Genomic DNA, 21,098 nt, shown 5'->3' with positions numbered 1-21,098 from the left:
TGTTGGAAAGTAATCTGCTTACATCATTAGGCTAAGCTCGCTAAAAACAAATTACCAGATGTTGTGTTGCTTTTTCTCTCGTTTTGTTTTTGTCAGCGTTTTAACATACTCTCCTCTCGTTTTCCTCGCTAGCGCCACCTCCTCTCTCCGGCGCGTCTCTACACAATGAGGCCCTTTGCAAATAACAACAATTGGAAAAAGAAAAATCCCCTCCCGCTATTCACGAGCCCTATCTGGTTCTGTTCACACCCTTCCATTTTGCATCCGATCCAGTCATGTAGTAGCTAATAACCCGAGAGCGGCACAGGAGAAGAATAAAACCGCCTGCAGTCGCACTTGATGGGGATTTTTTTTAAAGGGTCTAGTTTAGCTTATCACATTAAAACCCATTTAGAGATAAAGACATGTCCCGGCTCTTATTATGGCTGTGCAGCATGCTGAGAATGCAAACACATATTTAAATCCACCTCCCTTTATGATATTTCTCCGAGTACTTGTTTTATTAAGTCCAAAGTCAACCATGAAGAATTAGAAGTTCTGTTCTCTATGAAGAGCATCTAACTTTAATTTTGAATACAAGATACTGACATATATGTWWRKWWTWWKKTTTTWWYYWWTWMMWWAAWWAARRMYWMCWTTTWMYTWAARKWAMYKRAMSRAAARRARSCMWWAWTWMMMCCMAWWMSRWWYKRAWTKRWTKKWWWWWWTWTTTTWWAAATTATTATTATAGCAATTGATATAATTATTGAATAGATATTTTTTTTWATATMAGTGTTATAAATTGTAATACTATTAATAAAATTACTTATCATTTTAGTACACATTTTAATTATTTTGATATGTATAGAAATGTTGGATAATAATAATCATTGATATGCTATAAGATTTGATTAAAGCAAAATTGCTTTTTACTATAAAATTMTTTATTAGTAGTATATTAGCAGTAGTAGTAATAGTAATAGTAATTGATAATAATAGTCATAACATTGATATTTCTATTCTAGTAACATAAATTGTTCCATTGTATGAATAATTTTTTTGTATTATTCATACAAAAAATTTAAATCATTTTTTTTTATTATTAAATTCAAGTTTCCGCTTTAAAACTAAATAGCTTTTTTTTTTTTTTGTGGTGCTTCTGATAGTAAACTTCAGAATTCTTTGCATGCAATCTTTCCACAACCTGGTATGGGACTTTAAAAAAAAAAACATATTCAASAAAGCAGGAAAATAGTCCATCCAGCCCCGACATCATTTCCCTGGCACATAAAAGAATACATAAACAGTTTACATACTTTAAAATAAAACTGCATGTGCATTTGCTGCTTATCAACCCCCAAGCAGAATTGTGATTCATAGAAGTCATTTAAGTGATAATGCACTCATTCACTACACTAACAAACACATAGCTCCTGGTTATCTGCATGTCTGGCGTTGTTGTAGCACTATTCGACAAACAGGAGGCAAAAAAGAAAAAAAAAAAACACTGGAGATGGCGTTGATTGATAAATTGACAGGTTAATTTTCAGACAGATAATGAGACTAAGACCCTGAAACTGGTTGAGAGGAGTCTCGGGCCCTTTGCTCTACCTTGCATGCAGTGCCATCTATCTATTGCTGGCAGAACCGCAACTGGGAGCAGGTTCACTCTGGTCCATGCCAAATGTCTTCTGGGTTAAAACAGTTTACAAGCTCAATACATTTGATTTTCTTATTATATCCCATCAGAAAACAACAGCCGTTCTTTCACAATAAATTATTCTTGCTCCCAGTATTTGATTGTTGAACAACTTAAATATAAAGTTAAGGAGAACATTTAAAAACACAAAATGACCCTAAAAATCACATAATTGGCTATTTTATTCATTACCTTTGTCCAGTTTCGGATGTTCAAAAACTTTAAAGCTTACACTGAAAAATGTTTCTCTTCCTCATAATCATAATTCCTTGGATTTCTAATATGTGAGACAATATTATACACTACAATTTCAGAGAATACTGTCATTTTCTACAAAGACGCAATTAGCAGAACTGCATGTGTGCAGTTTTAAAGAAACAACTAGACAATTCAACTTTGGAGCTTAATTAGAGGGCAAACTATTAGAGGAGAAGAGCGGGTTTAACTAGAGGTCAGAAAGGTTTCTATAGCTTACACACGTTTCCACTGCTTGTCACTGCGGTGTCAAAGTCTGCAAGCACTCTAATTAAGTCTCCACCAAAGTTAGACAGAAGCTACTCTGCATGAATCAGCACACACACACTAACAATACTAATCAAACAGCACTTATATGAGACGTAAAACTCTTCATTTCTTTTTTTTCTGCTAAATCTAGTGAAGGATTTTGTGTGCAACTTAGTTTAATACGCCAAATGTGTTTTGAAATGAGAGGACTTTGTGAATGCAAGGTTCCCAAGATTGAAGGATAAATTAAGAATACTACAACATACTTCCATAATTTAAAAATATTTCTAATCCAGCTTTAAATATTTCAATATATTTAGAATTTAAAAAATAGAATTATAAAATATGTTCAAAGGTTGAAATACATGTATGTACATTTCTTTTGTATTTTAAAATATATGTTGCAAAAAAATGAAATAAATGGCCATGTCACATTTGTCACTTGTTTGCAGAAATTACAAAAACAAATGTAACTGAATAAACATTGATTTATCGGTAGTACTATTCTAGAGTATAAAAGAACTAAACAGCGGTTTAAGGTATTATTTTTTTTATTTTGTTCCTTTGTTTTGTGGGAGTCACAATATCTTGGAATTTTGGCACATTTTGTTTTCCTGGATGGTTTTTAAATTAAAAAAATGTTTTGTTTTCATTACTTGATCATGTTTTAGATTGTTTTAATACTTGATTATTTTCTTTTGAAGGAATGTGATTTTTTAAATATTATTTTTCAAAAGCGTTTTTAATATTCTGTCCTTGAAATGAACACAAGAGGAAGAAAAAAATGTGCATAGCACAAAATGTGCAGGTGTTTGAATAAAGCTGGGGCAGCCTTGCTTTGTACAACCGCTTAAAAAAATGACCAAAGCCCTGAACGAGGAGCACACTCCATGTTGCCATGGAGGCAAATTAAAAAAAAAAGAAAAACATAACTTCCCCACTTTAGAGGTTCTATGCTATATTTGGAAGATGTAAACATAACTAATTATATTAACAAGAAGTGCAAAAATAGATTTACATGCCAAACTCCTGGTGCAAACTTCTTTCTTTGTGTTCAAACACCAAAACAGGTTAATCCAAYAACTTGTGCTCGCAATCAAATTTATAATACAGGGTTGCGACGCAAATCAAACCAAAACTAAACACCAACAAAGATCTGAAAACATACAAAATACTCTCTTAAGGTAAGTCTTCCCTGGGTAATATTGAAACAGAGCGGGCTTTGTGGTTGTGAGAAGAATTATGTCTCAGGGAGTCATTGTGTTGCTGTAAATGCGGCTGATTATCAATAAGCACACGGTCACGACTAGGGGTGCCTCACTCCACCCATTCATTTGACCAGCCTCCTAAGCTCTGACAGACAGCACATGAACGAAAGGAAGGGTGCAGAGGACACATCTTGGGGGATTCACCCCATCTGAGGCTCTGGAGCACCCAACAGCTTGATCCCGTGTCACTCTGAGGGCAAGGCTTGGCTCTCCCTTGATTCGCTTTTGAAATCTAAACGTTTAATTGTGGTCAATGAAAGGAGGTTCAAGCAAATGAATGGTTGAAGAATATGAACAGAGGGGAGGGGCTGTTTCAGAGTGGCAGGCTGTAAAATGAGTACACATAAGAAGCAGGAGAGATAAAAAAAAAAAAAAAATCAAGAGGGAATAATGAAATTAGGGATGGGGGCGAGCGAGGAAGAGAAAGCAAGGGCAGTGGAACTTGAAGCGCTGACCCCTATCGTCTGCGGTGAAAAGCAAGAGATTAGAAAGTGTTTCATGCTAATTTCCATGGAGATTTCTGTAATTTCTCAAAAATTACTTCTTCCTCCTTTGATTTTTCCGTACTGCCAGGCCCCCCGCTAGTGTTGTCGGGGTGGTCTACTCTATCACGCCTCTACTCTTGCGGGCCCCTCGATGGCCCCTCGCTGCGGCCAGCCGTCAAGAGATTACTGAAGCGGTGCTGACGTCTCTATCAGCTCGCGCCACTGTCATGCCCTCTCCCAACCCACTAAGCTCACCCGATCCCCCCCAGCCTCCATTTCTAGCATCTTCTCTGCGCCCACCAATGCATACCCTCGCAGATCTGTCAGATGATGGCTTCATTGGTTCTCATGACTCTCTGCATACTCGGTCTTTCCATCTTCTCATCCGTCTTAGAAAGCTACACCTGAAGAAAGATTTCTTCCTCCCCCCTCAGCTTCCATTGTAAACTGGTTCACCTATTGCTATCCCTCAGCCTTCACTCTCTCTACCTCATCCTGGTTTGTGCTTCTGCCTGCCACATCAAAGGAGAACCAGGGGTCACAGAGCCACAGGCATAGAATATAAATGCAGCCAACTCCATGGCAGTATAGGAAATCAATCCTCTAAAGATAGCTCCATAAACTTTCTGAACCCATCATCAGTGTCTGATACACATAGCAACATATAGAAATATTTTGTGGTTCTTTGCAGATTGTATATGAAGTGTTACACAAGTCTCCAAAGACATTCTTCCTGCTGCTAAAATATTGTCTGAAAGTATATTTCCTTAGTTTCCACAAGAAATCAAATGTAACATTTAAAATCTGTGACAAACTTTGATTCTGTATTACAAGTTCCTTTCAATAAAGCAGAATATAATCAAAGTTAATTCTTTCTAGTAACTCATTTTAAAAACTCATTTTAAGACCCTTTTATGCTAATTTTGATGAGTATGCGTCAAGGATGAACAATTTAATTGGTTTCTCAAAAAATTAACACTTAAGAAAAAGGCTAAGTAAAAAATAAATGTTTGATTCTTGATCCGACAATCGACAACTCTACGCATGCATGGCAAGTCACGAAAGTCACAAAAGGTCATTGCTAAAGTAGATGGTTGTTCACAAAATGCTTTATCTAAGCATAATAACAGAAAATTAAGTAGAAGGAAAATGTCTGGTAGAAAAAGGTACGCAAGCATAAAGACTAATCTGAGCTGAATTTTAACTGATTTGGAATCTCGATAGCAGCATATGGATTAGTCCTCATTGTCTTACAGTTGCTTGAGATGACTTTATTTTAAATTTGGTGGCAATATGATTAAAATCACCAACAGTGACCTTTTTATAGAACTCAGAACTCTTTCAGTGATTCTACAGCAATTGTTTCTTTTTTATGTGTTACATATTTCATAGAAAGTGAAAAATAAGAATAAGTCAGTTCAAACAAAGAAAACCTGAAATTATTATTGGGCCGAAGAAAGTCTAATCTCTAACATACTATGACCTAAAATATAAGGATAATCCAAATGTTATTTTTGAAATGTACTTACATTGGCAGCACATATTCAGCTTTTTAAAAGATACTTCTGGTAAAAAAAAAATAGACTCACAGGCAAATGAAGCCCTTGAGAATAGCAAGGCTCCAGAAACATGTAAACAACTTTTGTTGGTATCCCTGAGAAAAATACTCAAGCCAGCATTCACAAGTGATGCATCACACAATATGTCAGTAATTGACTCAAGTTTGTCTTCATCACCTGCAATGCCGTAGGACTGTCTTGCAGACGATGAAACGATAACTGACTGAATGATAAGGGAATAAAAAAGAGGAAAAAAAATTGACACAGGGAGGCAGAAACAACATTGTTATGAATCCAAAGAGTCTCTGAATGAATGAGGAAACTAGCGTGACAGGCAGACACCGTGGACTGCGGCGGGGTTGGACGGCTCAGTGTGTGGGGGCGACTGGCTCCGGTTGCTTAGCATTAGTATTAGATAAACACTCTGTCGGAAGATGTCAGCGTCTCCATTAATGCCAGAGCTGCCACGCGGGCTGTACTTGAGTGACACGGTGTTTTGTGGAGTGTGACAGGGGTTGTAAATGCTAACTCTCTCTGGCTAGATCTCCGAGCCTGGCGGAGGCAAACCCACGACGACACCTGTGACTGCAGTGGAGCTGCGCGTTTGACACTGTTAGGGGATGATAATATTGTCCTGTCATCCTTATCCGAAAAACAGGACTGAACTCTTGCAGTATAACTGCCAATAATTTCAGAATGGAAGAGCCTGTTTTAATTTAATTTTGAATGTACAATTGCAGCAATATTTTTTTTCCCCCAAATCAGTCCTTATTTTAATGCTAAGCTGAATTTGAAGCTTATTCAGACACACGGGCAAAAGCTTAAAAAAAAAAAAAACCTTTGCTTGCTTATCATTCTGCTAACCACAAGCAGATTAGCCTCATCTGGAAGTGTGGCTGGCCCAGAAGGCTTTGCTATAGTCTTTACAAACCACAATATGAAAGCTGTGTGTTCAGCACAAGCCTAATGCACTTAAAGCCAGCCACAAGCCCACATATTCAGCCGCAGAATGAGCAGGATATGGGTTTTTCCATGCTTTCACCGCCCGGGCCATGGCTTTTTCCAGCCAGTAATTACACTGCCAACACTGTTCCAGTCAAAAATATCAAATGTTTTTTTTTGTTGCTGTTGTTTAAAAAATATTTCAATATTTAAAAAATAATGTATGCTTTACAATTCTAACCAACAGACAAAAAAAAAGAGTTACTAAAATGGATAATAAATAGCTGCCATGTAATGCTTGTGTACATACAATGTAATGTGTATGTTAAATAATCAAAACTACAGTATTTTTTCTAAAATACTGATAGTGATAAGAAGAAACAAACAAAAAAAACTGCATTCAAAGCTCACGGTGCAAGAGATTTTCACAAAATAGCAGACAGAATAAAACAGGTCTTGGCTCGATAATTCTGGCCATCTCAGAGCTGCTGAGTTGTTCTGCAGGCTGGAGGGCTGGACACTGTAGTGTGCTCTCTCCCCCCACTACCCGCCCCCTAATGCCCTGTCCATTGATCTTTCCCGTAACTACAGCTCCACACAGAAACCCACACAATCTGTGCAGAGTAGTGCTGCTAGGCACCCCCCACTTCAAAAGGTGCATATTTACTCTTAGAAATTTAGAGAAAGTGCAGCTGTGGATGCATCCTCCAACCCCAGTCAATGATAGGGCCGGTACTCCTGACCCCCCACTTCCAGCTCACCCTGCTGGCTAATAAAGTGCTTCTTAGGCTTGGTGGTTTCCCTAGAAGCCTTATGGGGTTGTTTCAAACTAGCACTTAGGTTTGTTTCCATCAAGTCTTCTTGAAAATTGATTTTTGGAGAAATACTTGTTCTGTGGCTCAACAAAGTTCCAGAATGCCTCACTTTTGACTCTTTATTATTTTATTTTTTTTCTTGGCTTTCTTGTTGGTCTGAAAATATTTCTGTATAGTCTTTCTTCACGATGGCTGAATACAACTCTGAATAATCAACATTTTGTCTGCATAAGCAAAAACTAAAACCCAGCTGTGAGTATTTTAACCTGTATTCACAAAATCTGATTAGAATGCACATCTAAACAAAGATTGAGCTCATTCAAGCTAAATACTCATTTAAAAAATCTTGATTTCCTACTTAGCACAAAAACATTAAGAAAAAAAAAAAAAATATATATATATATAGGATATAATTAGCATTTTTTCCCCTCAAAATCTGCATGTCTTACTTAACATTTACATTTCCTATTATTTTTGTCTTTGACAAAAGTATTTAATGCCGGGACACACATTATCATAATTGTCATTCCCAATTTTCAAAAACAAATGTGTATTAAGGATAGCTAAAATAGGCCTTCTGGTGAAAATCAGACAATCAAAATCTTTTGTAATTAGCATGGTGATATTCTCATTACCAGCGATTCAAGCTATTCTGTGCTGCCTCTTGTCCTTTGCAACAATTAGAAAAATATATGTCAGCTGTGATTTTTTTTTTCTTTTTGTCTCCTTTATTTAACTTTAAATGGCTGTCAGTAAAGTGGCACAGTGGGGGATTTATTMAAAAACAATGACATTTACAACTCAAATTTGGAAGAACTGCTTTCACTTTGTGCTCAGCGGGAAAACCCAAGTTTGAAGCGAGTGTGCTAAAGGTTGAAAACAATTAGCATAACACCACAGACAGTCTCGACGATGCATCATTTATTCTGCATAAATTATACAAGCTGTAGTGAAAGAACATAAAAGTTTTGCTCAAGAAATGATCCACGTTCAGTAGCCTGAAAACAAGTGACCTCCTGACTGCATTCCCTGACATTCATCATTTGATTGTCACTTTGTAGGTAAGTGTCTGCCTAACCAGGCAGCTTCGTATGGCGATGATTGCATTCTTCAAGTCTGCCACAACAGCGTTTGCTCTCAAAACAGAGAAAAAAATAGGGGGAAAAAAGCTGTTTCAATGTCATTAATCCCAACTTGTTTGGACTCTTCACACCAACTCTCCCACACATCTCTGTTTCTACCCTTTTTTTCTCCTCTCAGCGCATACTACCGCTCTCACTCTCTCTGCCTCGCTAACATGTTGACAGCAGTTTGTTAGTAGGTATCAGTTTTCAGCGAGCAGCCTGGGAGGGAGAAAGGGATGTGGTAATCATCTCTATCTCCGGCTGCTTGGCAGCGTTCCCCTCGGCATGCTGGCAGACACTTGCCATTGAGCGGCTGTCAGGCAGAAAGGGTGTGGGATGTGGGCTCAGGCTACACAGGTCACGGTCACTTCTTTCCAAAAGCCACTGAAGCTAAAACCTTAAGTGGCATTTGAGCTACCTGCACTGTCAGTTCTGACACTCTGCAACACTAACAAGGAGACCACCGGTAGAGAGTCAAACTCGATTATGCCTCCCTGGTGGATTTTCTTAATATAGCTAAGCTACTGCCAGACTTGTTTTCCTAACAGAAAGCACAGGCTTTTAACATCACCCGCATTGTCGTGCAGATGTGTATGAAGGCATTTTGTGCATTATTTAAAAAGCACTTCGGCATCGGATTTATCCTATCGTGTAACGCTGATTGCCAATTATTGTTAATCATTATCAAATCCGTGCAAACTAGTTAGCAGCGTTGGCTGATAAATTGTGAACGACMGCCCCGCATGTCAAATTTGTTTCTCTGAAAATAAGAATGAATTCTCCCAGAATGTTCCCCATATGAATTATAGTTTGTATGATTGAATTTAAAAGAGAAGAGGAAAAGGTCTCACAAATCACCCACAGCGGTGCAAACCACTCATACGGGTCAAAAGTTAGCAAATTATTTTCAAACATGGACAGTACATTTGTCTGTAACATAACAAATCAACTGTTGTTAAACGCCAAGCTATKAATTCCTGTTAAAATGTCTGTTTTTTTATAATGTAAAGGAATTGTACTAAAGCAAACTATTGTTTACCACCTTTTTTCCCTCTAACACAAATTGAGGGAACAATATTAGCAAGAAATGGACAAAAAAAACTGCAATTGTCTGCAAATTTATATTTTTTGACACATTTGAACTGAAATAAAATGCATATAGCCTTTTTTATTTCAATTCCACCATTCAGTCTGCCTTCAGTTAAAATCCTGAAGTAAATCTTACATTAGATTTCATTCCATTCTTATATAAGACACAATATACTGAATTTATTTATTTATTATTTATTTATTTTGTTTATTTAGCATTGAAGAATGTTCAGCATCAWTTAAAGCAACACAGCAAATATAACCACTAAAAACTCAGAAAACTTTCAACAACTGCCTAAGAAAAAAAAACAGTGGCCCACATCGGGCCAGCTCTTACACAACTTTCTGGAGCCGCTCCTGACGGTTTTTTTTTTTATTTAGACACACAGTTTGCTTGGTAAAAATCTGAATCATGGCCAGAGGGACGTAAAAATAATTTTTATTAGAATACCTATGTTTATCACTGAAAACGCCGTTTTTGTGTACAGCACATATACTTTTTTCCTCACCACAACAACTCTGAATTCATTTAAATCTGACATCAGGTCATAAACCTGCAGCTATTATTTATTTAGAGTAATAACTAATTAGCATTCAGGATAAAAACATAACAAAAAGTTCCGGTGAGAGATTAAAACTTTAGACAAAGCWGTGAGGAAAAGTGGTTGACTTTCAGGGCTGCAAAATGAATTGCGCTTGACAAGCTGCAGTCTCTCAGAAGCCGGACCTGTGATCTTTAGAGTGATACCCTCAAGTTCACAGCAACAAATACCCACCATCACTCAGGGAGATCCTAAGTCTCTCTGTTGGCCAATTACTGCTTTTCAAAAGCCTCRGGCACCCAGGAAACTTTGACTCCTGGAAATAAAGACCAATCTCAGAGAGGAACGTTGCAGCTATTAAAATCTTTATAATTCTGTAAATCACAAGTGATTTGTTTTGCCCCATGGCTTGTTCCGATACATCCTTGCTACTATTGCAAAGGGCATGAGGTGACTGCAATTGAGGAGAGCAAGCTTATTTTTACAACTAAGCTTGGTGGAAAAAAATATAGAGAAATGCCTTTTTTCTTCTACTTTTGGAGTGCAGAAGGCAAAGATCTCCTCTGTGTCATAATTGCCTGAAGTTAGAGAGTAAAGGCTCTGGACTCCTGATGTTAGTGCAGGCCTTTCATCAGGGGGGTTGGAGTCAGAGGTGCTTTCAAAGATCAGGCACTCAAGAGGATCCAGCCTTGTTTTTATTGAAGTAATGAAGGCATTTTAAAAAGAGAATGAGGAAGAAAAAAAATCATCATCACTCATTTGCTGCTGCTGTCAATATTGTTTTTTTTTTTGCTGATGATTGCAGTTCCCCCTTATTGGGAGCAAACTTACATTTTTAAAATTATTTCAGTTTTAAACCTATGATATTGAGCATGCCTTACTGATTAATTTTGAAGATGGATTTTGAAATTAGCCCGCTTATTAAAACCAAAGTGGGAGGCAAAAGTGGCAGAGAGGATCATGCAATTATGAGTAAAATCACTCCAATTAAACAGTGCCATGTTAAGTTTTAGAGAACACACACTCTACATAATGTAATTACAAACTGAAATGTGTGTGTGGGATGAGGGSTGGGGAGGGATAGGGAAAAAAAAGAAAAAAAGAAAACAGCAACAATCTGGAACGAAGCGTTCGCAGTTGATGGAWTCTCGAAAAAGCTCTCCTCTCCTCTGGTGTTCGGGGTTAAGGATGGCTCTCCTCTGCTGCTGCAGTGCTCTCCCTCCCGACAGCCACACTCCCCCCATTCAGCAATGCAAGGCCCTGTGGTACTAGACAAGGGCCCTGACTGAGGACGCTTTGATGCTTCAGCCTTTAATCACCAGAGCATCCTTACAGAGCTGAGCAGATAGGCGAGCGGGTCGCAGGAAGGATGTCCCGACCATAAATCAGACTACAGGGGTGACAGGACGCAAAATAGGTGAATTGTCCTTGGCTCCACGATGCTGGCGGCATCCCTTGTGTCCCCCCTGAGTCACACCACCCTTTTTATTATTTGGGAGCAAGTCAAACAAATGCCCTACCAGCTATTCTTCCCCTCTCCCCACCCTTGTGTTTTTTTTTTTTTCTTCTTTTTCCCCCCGTAGTCTTCGAGGCTGGACCCTGCTATGAACTGTTTCCAGAGTCAGTTACTGGTGTAATTGAAAGTGCTTTGTCATCGCTTTCAGCCAAACACTGATGGATGTGAAGTTGAATGAGGTTTGGGTTTTAGTTATACGAGGGAGCCCGTGTAAGATTTATCACCAGAGGCTTAAGAGGCTACAAGGGACCATTAAAGCACCACCACCATCTACATCACAGTGAATTGTTCATTATTATTCATTAAAGCAAAATGCCTTTAATATCTCTAGTTCCCCTATGTGAAACCTAACAAAATGACAAAAAGACTGTTGCAGAAAAATATAAATMTAGGTATCCAGTTTTCAGAGTACCCCACGCTTGGTAAGCTAAAATAGAAAGAAATAAGGCCAAAGACTAAAATATAAATATATATTTTATCCCTTCATTAGTATTACAATAATTAAATTTTAAAAGAACACCAGAATAAATAAAAAAAAACCCTATTCTCTTAAATCTGAATTTCAAAATTTAACCTTCGCACGCTCTGTATGTCCGCTAAACCTTCCTCGAAGGTTTCACATTGTTTCATAATTAGCATGCTCTATGGAGAACCTTATAAAACCATTTAATTTAAATTTGGATCCAACATCCACATGCAAAGCGTGGGAGGTGTGCTAGCTCTCATTGTCTCCCACTTATTATAGGCTGCCCCCAGCTGCATAGGTTTGCGAGGGTAGGATCCTGGCTCGTATCCAGGACGGCTCTGATCTGGGCCTCTTTGTGATTTGAGCAGCCGAGCTGTGCCGGGCTGCTGTCCTAGAGCCATGTTGGAATACCAGAGCAGCGGTGGAGGTGCAGAGGCAAGTGACCTCACTGTGTGATGTGAGTAAGAATACGGAGCAAGAGTTACGCATTAAGGTTGCTTGGATTATAAATAAAGTAGTGTGTGGTTTCTGAGCTGAGGAAAGGTGAATACCAGTGCTCACAGCACAATTGTAAATGGCGCCCTATCTGAGCACTGGCTCAAGGCTGCCAAGACAGCACGGCCAAAGGAATTAAATTACATATATGAGATGCTTTTATTTTACAAAGGCGCTTGCTTTTATTTTGTGCATTTATGTGCACTAAAAAATATTTTTTGTTTTGTTCTCAATGAGATTTTTTTTTTCTACAAATAAAGTACTTGCTTTTTTTCTTATGCTGAAAAAAGCAACATAAGAAAGTCACAAGTCGTGGAAGTCTCCAGCTCAACTGACCTCTTGATAAGTCGATGCCTTGTTTCGTACCAGTATATTTCCAGATKACCCCTTCCAACTTCCACTTTGTGAAATATTTCATACCCGTCTATTTAAAMCGTGGAACATGAGCTTATAGTTTATTGCAGTAATAAAAGGCTCAAATCTTACATGTTAAAASAGGTAAAAAATTTWATTCACTGAAGTTTTGTGACGAGATTCAGCCAATTTTAAACCTGACTGGCTCTGGGTGGTATTTGGCAAATCAGACACCAAAAATTATTCATTTTTTATTTTAAATGAGTGGATGTGCCGCACCACAGATAATGCTAATACCACCCATAATTGGTGAGAAAGTGATTCCTGAGGTGGGAGCAGTTAGTTAACCATTTTGTTTGATGTTGTTTAAAAATAAAGTAAGTCAAAAAGTTCCTTGTAGTGTCTGTGAAGTTGTATTATCTGAAGGTAAATCAAAACACAGTGTAAATATTGGATAATATCGACTTTAATAGTTTAAGAGTTCAGAAAACGGCCATAAAATGTCATACTGGTCAATCTCTAAATAATTCTTAGATTACTTTTTCTCAGCTTTCCTGTTGTAAACAATATGAAAAAGAAAGTTTTGTGAAAAAGCTGACCACCACATGATAGGAAATGCCTGTCACTGACCTTCCTGAGACCTGTGATGTTTTGGGTCATCTTGTGGAGCCGCAAGAGTAGCAGGGAGGAACAAAAGACCAAGACCCTGCCAAAGGCACAAATACAGAGAACAAACAAAAAGAACTTCACTTTGACAGGAAAACAGTTTCCAGAATAGGCAGCGGTTACTTAAATCGACTACAAGTAAAACTGTGTGTGACTTCACCGACAGCGAATTGGAGAGAAAGYGTGGATGGAAATTTTAAATGAGTTCTGTCCTGCAGGAAAATATACATTTACCAAACTTAAATATTTTTGTCTCAAGTATTTCATAACCCACAATGTGCACAGATCTCTTTATATGTAATAAATAGATATGATCCTGCCTGTGGGAAAATTAGCATGGTAAGTGAACATTAACTTGCAGATGGTTGGATATAGGGAATGTTGTGGCTCCCTAACAAACAATTGATYAACTTGTAAACTCCCATTGCCCAGCTGTTATTCAAGCTGTTTAGCATAAATGAAAGAAGGGGAGTAGAGAAAGGATCCAGATGCTTTGAGTGCAGCAAAAAGGCAATCTGTCATTGTTCTCAACTAACACTGATGGATGCTGCTTTGAATGGGGATTGGTTTTACTTAAACATGACAAAGTGAGGGATGACATGCCATTGGTCACAAAGGTCTGGAGGTCCCGAAACGCCTCAGCGGTCCCTTTTTTCAGCCAAGACAACCTCTTGTTCATGTATCAGCTGCCAATAAAAGGGGAAACGTTGTCGGGGCACGCTTTTAGTTTGTTTGTTTTCCCATGTGTTGATGCCAAAATTGAAAAATGAGAAAATGAACAAAACTTCCACACGGACCACACTGAGGAGGAAGCCAGTGTCATTACTGCATGATCTACTCCCCTCTCAGTCTCTTGTGGAGACTCCAAAGAACCATCACACTACTGTAAAGAGGCCAAGAGTTGGATGTGCTACAACTGAAAAAGAAAACTGCAAAAAACATTATTGCAGAGAAAATTGTTTGCCACAATTCAGACTTCAATGGGTTTTTTTTTTCAAATAATTAAAAAATTTTATTAGTACTTTTAGATAACCCAAGACAATATAGAATGATGATTTCTTCAAAAACGGGTTGTGTAAGTTAACAAGGGTTTTTTCTGTCAAAAAGAAAGAACAATAAATAATCACAATATTTGGTAAATCATAACTTAAATGTGATTAGAAACATTTCTGGAATGCTAACTTAAATTTCGCTATCCAGACCCACSCCTACCACCAGAATGAAGAAATGGCTTAAACAAAACCTGTCGGCAACATGAAGTAGGCTAAAAGGTTGCTATGTAGCGTTGCTGTGGTTCCACAGATTGTAAAAAAAAGTACAAACATGAGACACAGCAGCAGGAATCAGTGGTCTACGAGGGAGAAGTTTCTCTGTGCGACTGTATTAGTAGTCAGAAGAACAGCATCTAGAGGCTTTAGTCAGCTAATATTARTCTACTAGTGCACAAATATTTCAAATCCAAAGATAAAGACAAAATGYTCTCATTTTAAGTTTTACAAAAGCTGAACTACCCTAATTTTTAGGCATCAGCCTGAGGAAAAAAAAACAAAAAAACAATATTGGTGAACTTCTACTTTGAAGAAGTAGTTGATGAAGAAAGTATAACTAGATCCACTGTTTCCAAGTGTATGACAAAATTAATGTGAACAGCAATATGCCAACTCAGCCATTACAAAACCATTACATGTGCAGAACTACTTAACTACATAGAAGTAATCATTGTGTTTATGCAGCGATGCATATACACTGGGAGAAACCCCACCACAATAATTTGAGGTTGGTAAAAGCTCTGAATGCAGAAATATGACTTACGTCATCCAGAATCATATTCAATGTGAAAGCTACAGACATTCCCGTCAGTRGACAGAATTTCTGGGGAAAAAAGCATCCATCTTAGCTGGACTTTGTGATGTCAGATGGTTAATGAACCCGTAAACTCTGCTTCTCACTASCATATAAAACTGATATGGACTGCTCTTCCAGCTGCAGAGTGAAGTGACGTTACATAACTGGAAGTAATAAGAAAAAGTTTCTTTGGATCATAGACTTGGACATCAACCATCAGACGTCATCCAGTTTCTCAAATTTAGGGAGGCTCTTCAAAGCATCCCACTAGACAGATTAGGAAGAGACAACTGCATTATTATTGTTTGTTAATATGGTTGGAATACCAATCAACATAAATTACAATGTTGCCTTTAATTTTCCTTCACTAAGCTTTAACACCATTAGAGTTAAAATATCACATGTTTCATTTACTACAAGCAGCCAAGCAAAACATAGCTGAAACCCAATGTAACTGTGATATATAATACAGGAAGTAAAGCACTATTCAGTATAGCACAATAAAAATCATGTAGCCAATACACATGTCAAAACCTATTTATAAAAGTGTAAAAAGAAAGGCTTGTTATCCATACACTAACACTGACTTCCACCTGCAGACTGCAAAAAAAGTATCAAACATCTGTTCGCATAGCTGCTGCATCTCAATACAAAGTGGGTCATGTAGCAAAAGCTGCAAGCACACCAGTCATTTTTATCTACAAACAGATACAGCCAAACTCTGACCTTAATACAGTAGAAATGCAGACAAAGATTGCTTTTTGTTAGAAACTGACCACCATATTTTAGATTTTTTTTATAAATAAACAAATGTTTATTGGACTGGATTCTGCACATAATTTTAAAACTTAAACTTATAAAATTTGAATATTTAATACAGTAAATAAATGAATGAAATTGTTYTGCTTCAGTTAACTGGTATTTTCTTTTTTTTTTGCTTGAGGAGATCTGATCTACAACATGGCTCCAAAAGCCAAAACACAAAAATAKTTTTTCTTTCTTGCGAAAGATTCTTCTTTCACAAAGACGCAATATAGAGGAGGCTTATCTCTTCAAGCTTTTCACATTTCCTCCTTTTACAGCCTCACACTTCAATGCTTTTCGTCAGGACTTTAGTTGATATGCCAACACAAAGTACTGCATGACTGAAAGAGAAAAGAAGCGATAGAGGGTTAAGTAAACAGATATACGAGTCTCACAGTGCAAATTACAACACTGCACTGTTGTATTAAAGCCTTCAGCGGGATGGTATATTTAGTAAATTTCAGCACATTGGATGAAATAATATTGTATTAGATACATTTTTATGCTGTTCCCACTCCAGAAGTGCCTAATTAGTTATCTTAACTAGGGATGTCCTGATCCGATCACAAGGTTTCAGACTCTATCAAAATCGAGGGTTACATTTCAATCTGGGATCAGATACTTAGTAGCTACCTTTATGAGGTGGTACAGTCAGCATCTCAAAACAACGCACACGCAGCACTTTGCAGAAGAGACAGCCATAAACCAAAGCAGAACACGACATCAGCTTGAAGTGAGAGCACTGTTGCCAACTTAGCAACATTGTCGCTGTATTTAGTAACTTTTCAAACCCCCAAGCAATTTTTTTTTTCAAAAAAGTGACTTGCCACAAATGTAGTAACTATCTCTGGTTTATTGGAGATTTTGGCAACAACAAAAAACGCAAAGATTGTACTGCAGTTAAAACAACCAGTGTAGCTGCCATGAGCCCCTCTCACCTCCGAAGCGCTTGCAGCAGTTGAGTCTGACTAACAGCAGGCTTGTTGTGCAGCAGCCTGCAATATAGCAGAGGAGACCACTCTATTCTGTGCACAAAGCAGATCTCAGATTTTTTTTTTATCTGTTCTTGAATTTCTTCTTTAGAATAGAGCATGATGTGTTGTTAATGTTACAGATCTTTTCAAGTTGTCAGAAATGTTCTCTTTATTTYYATTATTGATTCTACACATTTGACTTTGATCAGATCTGGGTGTTCCTACTGAAATTCAATTTAGCTTTCTAAAACATTATGTGATGTGGACACGAACAATTAACTCAGGTATATTACTTTTTCATATAGGACAGGGAATTTGTTTGTAGGCAAAACAGTTTCTTTTGGGTTTTTACAACTTATGTGCTTYCTGTGATGTTTGACACTGAGATATCTAATCTCAAGTGTTCAGTAACAACTCTACACTGAAGYATCTTATGAAAAAAGTAACTTATTAAAGCAAAGGCAGATATTTCTAGGTTAAGGATTAGTAACCAGTCTCAGGGAAAATCCAAAACCTCTGATCAAAGGCCAGTTTTCTCATCTTTGGTTAATTTTTCACTAGAAATTTGCATCACCTCTAAATGTTTCATTTAACCCTTTCGGTTAAGTTTTTTTTATTATTAATATCAGCACTACCTCTTTATTGACCTAAATGTCACATTTAAAAATGCATTAAAAAATGTCAAGAAGATGGAAGAATAAGAACACTTCCTGGGTATCCTCTAACTGTGCATAACAAGCACAGTTCCAGAGAGAGAATGTCAAATCAGCATTTATTTTTGTGATATTGCTTATACGTATCTAATGTGAATCCATGTGGATAGACTGCTCGCAGACTTGGCCACTGGTTGAAGCCAATTGTCTGAGTTCAGAATCACAACACAAGACACTTGGAAGACAGAGGAGAAAACAGTGAAGGAGTTTCAACAGCCATCCCTCAGACAGGAAGACTCTAGAGGAAACACCAGAAAGCCATTAACTAACCACAGAATTATGATGATCTATTTGCTGGGATGGGCTTACAGACAGCTAATGAACAAGTCTCAACTCAACCCCCCCTCACAATCACTCCACCCACACCCCATCTCAAACGCTGCATATCCACACACACCGAGAAGCAATTCTGAAAGAGCTCTTGCTCGTTCAGAACAGCATGGCAGATCAATGCCTGATTTTTAAATCAAGGGAAAAGGTTATTTTGTGTCTCACTGGGATTCCACTTACTATCTTCTTATATCTAAGACACTCCCATACCAATTTCAACCAAACCAGTCCAACCCCCTTCCAAAACAACACATGCACACATCTCCTAATTAAGAGYGAGGCGGTGGGGCTTTTTTGTGTCTGTGGTTATGCTTGCAATGTTAGTGTCTGGAGTGTGAAAACAGATCTGATGGAGCAGTGCCCTCAGCTCTCCCTGATCAGGCTCCAGCAGGTATCCCCCCCATGATTGACAGCTCACAGGTCAGCCGCCCATCTCCGAGACTGTTAGTGGGTGGGCGGTAAAAAGATTTGGAATGCCTGGGACCCTGATTGCTTTATTGCTCGCCTGTCAGAACCATTGTACGGCTCTGTATTATTAGGGCTCGCCATCTCTCACCGTCTGGAAGGTGTCGCGTCTCAGCTCTGCATAAAGAATCGCCACTCTATTCAAAACCCTCTTTCTCTTTTTTGGCTGAAAGGAAGAAAGCACAGATTTTTCCACACAATCTCCTGTACTGGTTTGACAGATAATGCAACATGAGTGTCTCTGGGGGAATGGTGTTCGTCGTTCTGCTTTACACACGAGTGATGAAGATTTGAGATCCCATTTGGCAGTAATTTCTCACTATATTACAAATGATAGTTGATGAAAGGGTACAGAAATTATTCCAATGGTCTTGATTTATTTTTCTTGTCATCTAGACAGTGTGGGGTCCTTTTACAATGTTTCAATGTGTCTTCCTTCTCCTGATGATGGCCTTCCTTAATAAGACAATACGTAATTTTGACTTTTTTGCACTAAAAATATTGCGTAATATGGCCAGTTACATCTATATATGAAGTAATCTATAAATGATATTGATAATAATATTGTGAAGCCAGAGTCTTCAGAGAAAACCCATGTATGAACCACAAGAGCACAAGAGCAAACTCCATTCAGAAAGACGCCAGCCTGGGATTTTAATCCATTACCTTCTTGCCCATTAGCTTTTGCTGTTTCTATGCATAAAATATAAAAAAACATGTTTTTTTACAACAGAAATAAAGCAATTAGTCAAATTTGCTCTAAAATAATGTGGCACACTGATCAACACTTAAACATTAGAAATATATTTTTGCTTTGAGTTCAATGTATAGAAAAATATAGACTGTTTCCAGGTAAATTTATTCATAGAATATTACAACTTTTTTCCTCCCTGACACTTCACTGACTAACACAAATAAAATAAGTTTATATAACCTGGTGTATAAGTTAATTATTTCTGACTGGAGGTCGACATTAAGTTAACATTTTGGCGTTCTACATTAAAGATGATAGAGAATCTGTAGAGATAGCTGGGAGGCTTTTCGGCCTCAAAGACTTAAAGCAGAGATAATCCTTTAGAATACCAGTGGCAAAATGAAACCAACATGTTAGTAAAATAGAAATATAAACTAACGCTCCTACATTTTTAATGATTGTTGTATTATTTCTTATCAGAAACAAACTTCTCAGTTGAATGGAAATAATATTATTTCTAAATATGAAAGAGGCATGAATTATTTGCACTGCTCATCTAGAGTGGAAACATTTCCAAACAGCCAAATTGGTCTCTTTTAAGTGATGGAAAAGTCTGGATGTCTTCTTTCAGTCAGCTGTGAGGCAGGGTGCAGCAACATGTAGAGGAGGGGCTGTGCTGTATTACTCTACACATTAGTCAATTTCTTTACACTACATGTGACATAATTTGAATTGTATGTTTGTGGATGTAAAAACATATATTTTAATTTTCATATCATGCTTTGCATATGCATATTAAGGGATACTAGTAGCATATCTCATTTCATACAACAATAATTATATCAACTTGTACAATGACTTGTTTTAGGTGATGATTGCTTGAGAAACAGCAATGACAAGCTATATTCAATAAAGGCAAAATAAATAAATTACATTAAACATGGAAAGGTAGACACAAAAATTTGTATTCTATCAGTGACTACAGCTTCAGTTGGAAGGAATAAAATAAATGAATCAACCAACTTCATATTGACAGCAGGTCAATTTTCACATCTTTGGCAGATTTGCGTCTATCGTAATGAACAAACATTACAGTGCAGTTTAACCTAAAAGCAAAAATAGTAGACGGAAGCAGCATCCATCTGTTTTCTTTCAGTTTCCTAGCCACAGATGTAGCTCTAATATCCGTTAGCCTTAAAATAGCTTTATGAGGGAGCATTGGCTGGTGAAAATTATTACAGAATAGAGATAAAACACACAGAAGTTATTTCTGTCAATTATGCTACCCTCTGCCATGGCGTTTTTCTCAGCTGTAACAACATTAGCATCCGCCTCTGCACTTTTTTTTCTGCTGTACTGCTCGTGTCTGCCTCCGCCATCATTTAAGTGTTTACTCCAGAGACAAAAGGGGACAGCATCATTTCCTGCCATTCATGTAAGCTATGCGAGGTGGGGCACTAGCTGGCTTCCTGCTCTTATTGTGGAAGACAGTGACAGTGCATTATACAATAAAAAAATAAAATAGTAGTACATTTCAGTAAATTGTTAGTCTTGAATATGAGCTGTAAGCGTTCTAAATATTGAAGCACATTTTGCTTAAATTGAAATATTTAGAAAAACTATAAAAAATATTTAATCTAGTTCTAATAGGCCTAAAATTCTATTGCTACTATATTGGGATAAACAAATGAAAATGGAAAAAGAGCATTTGAGCATCAGGTCAGGTCATGCTGTCAAACTATGTCTTTTACTTCCCAAAAGAACAAAGAG

The 21,098-nt window shown here is 37.5% G+C and overlaps 1 long non-coding RNA gene across 4 annotated transcripts in view; it reads right to left on the bottom strand.

Annotated features, from left to right (window-relative positions):
* LOC103466647 (uncharacterized) overlaps positions 1-21,098 on the bottom strand; it is a 115,592-nt gene that overhangs the window by 80,188 nt on the left and 14,306 nt on the right. For all 4 annotated transcript variants that reach the window (XR_533969.2, XR_533970.2, XR_533968.1 and 1 more), the window contains exon 3: positions 13,468-13,543. This is a non-coding gene — a long non-coding RNA (uncharacterized LOC103466647). The remainder of the gene's footprint in view (positions 1-13,467; positions 13,544-21,098) is intronic.

Source organism: Poecilia reticulata, linkage group LG6 (genome assembly GCF_000633615.1).
Source record: "Poecilia reticulata strain Guanapo linkage group LG6, Guppy_female_1.0+MT, whole genome shotgun sequence".
NCBI lineage: Eukaryota > Metazoa > Chordata > Actinopteri > Cyprinodontiformes > Poeciliidae > Poecilia > Poecilia reticulata.
This window is presented reverse-complemented; position numbering and strand designations above follow the sequence as displayed.